The following is a 1,764-nucleotide window of genomic DNA, read 5'->3' on the forward strand; positions in this document are numbered from 1 at the left end:
ATAAGAAAAAGCAAAGCAAAATGAATTGCAGGTTTCTTGAGCTTTGGGCGATAAAGAAAGAAAATCGTTCGTATTGGTTTTCTTCTTTACGACTTGACAATATAGAATTGGTTCCGCGTTGTTAATTTTAATTGCAGCATCATTTAAAAGATAAAATCGTAAAGGAAGGAAATTAAAAATACAGTGTCATTATAGCTAGCAGATTCAGAGCTAAACAATGCAAATGGCACCGTATTATTCGTGCGGTTCCCCCCAGAGTAGGCTATTAAACATTTTGTGCCAGTTTAAGACATTTAGTACACAGATTAAGGCAAGACTTGTCTACTGTGAATGGAGATTGTCCATACAAAACACAGTTTAGTACAGGAGTAAACTTAATCTGCGCCTGTGAATCCAGCCCTTAAAGCTTAGCCTATAGAGGCGTTTGCCTCCAATAACCAACAATTTCCATTTTCATCCAAGACTAATTCCCAGGCACTTGCTAGCAGGCTAGTCTATATCATATTCAGGAATATTCGGTCGCGTACATTTTCCATTTAGCTTATTTACCACCACCAATATCATATCCACGAGTAACTTCCTTGCTACACATCTGAACAACAGACTGGTAGGGTAGCATAGGCTGTAGTGTCTTGGAATAACCGGGCAAGTTAGATACTACAGTATATTGGGAATAAGCATTAGGCTAATATTGTGCATATTCATGAAGTAATGGAAATCTATGCAGTGCACCAGAAACCATATAATAAACCTTTAATATGTATCTTCATGGTGGCTGGAAAATTCTGTCTTTGTCAGGTCCTCGATTGATAAAACTTATGTTGGGAACACAACCAGGCATTGCCTTGAAATTGTCCGTCACCGAGAGGAACGTCTTGATAAACGCGCTTGTAACTTTGTGGTGATGAATGTAAACGTACCCAGGCGGGTCAGTAGCCGCTCAAATCAGCGTTTAAACGATTCCGCTATTTTCAGTGGCATCTAGCGGCATCAGAAGGTAATCCAACTTTATCACACCGTTTTAAACGAACCGGACAAGGCTGTTTTCCGTACCCAACAAGACGTTTGATCACTTGTGCCACGAACTGAACAGTTCAAAATGTGTATCCTGAAGGTCCAGTGAGAAATAGTTACATGTTTGTATACACTCACCGAGCACTTTATCAGGTATTTAGACTTATTTTCTACTCCTGTAGCCTATCCACTCAGCGCTATGATGTTCAGAGATGTGTTCAGAGATGCTCTTCTCCACACCACTGTTGTAATGTGTGGTTATTTGCGTTACTGTCACCTTCCTGCCAGCTCTGACCTGCCTGGCCATTCTCCTCTGACGTCTCTCATTAGCCTGCTGAACTGCTGATCATTTGATTTTCGCACCATTCTTTTTCAAACTCTTTTTCAAAGACTAGTGTGCCGAAAATCCCAGGAGATCAGCAGTTTCTGAGATACTCAAACCACCCTGTCTGCCACAAACAATCATTCCATGGTCAAAGTCACTTAGATCACATTTTCTCACCATTCTGATGGTTGATGTGAACATTAACTGAAGCTCCTGACGGATTAGATAATTGCATGAATGAAAGTAGGTGTAATAAAGTAAAGATTTTCCAAATAAAGTGCTCGGTGAGTGTATATGATGAGCGTAACTAACACCAAACACTCAGATCAGGTTATTCATGGAAGGAATCGGAGAATGGAAGCATGGCATGCCTGCAGACTTATTTTTGATTTACGTGCACCCTGAAAAAACGAAACGACTTTAAA

This window comes from Conger conger, chromosome 15, assembly GCF_963514075.1.
Source record: "Conger conger chromosome 15, fConCon1.1, whole genome shotgun sequence".
In the NCBI taxonomy this organism is placed as follows: Eukaryota; Metazoa; Chordata; class Actinopteri; order Anguilliformes; family Congridae; genus Conger; species Conger conger.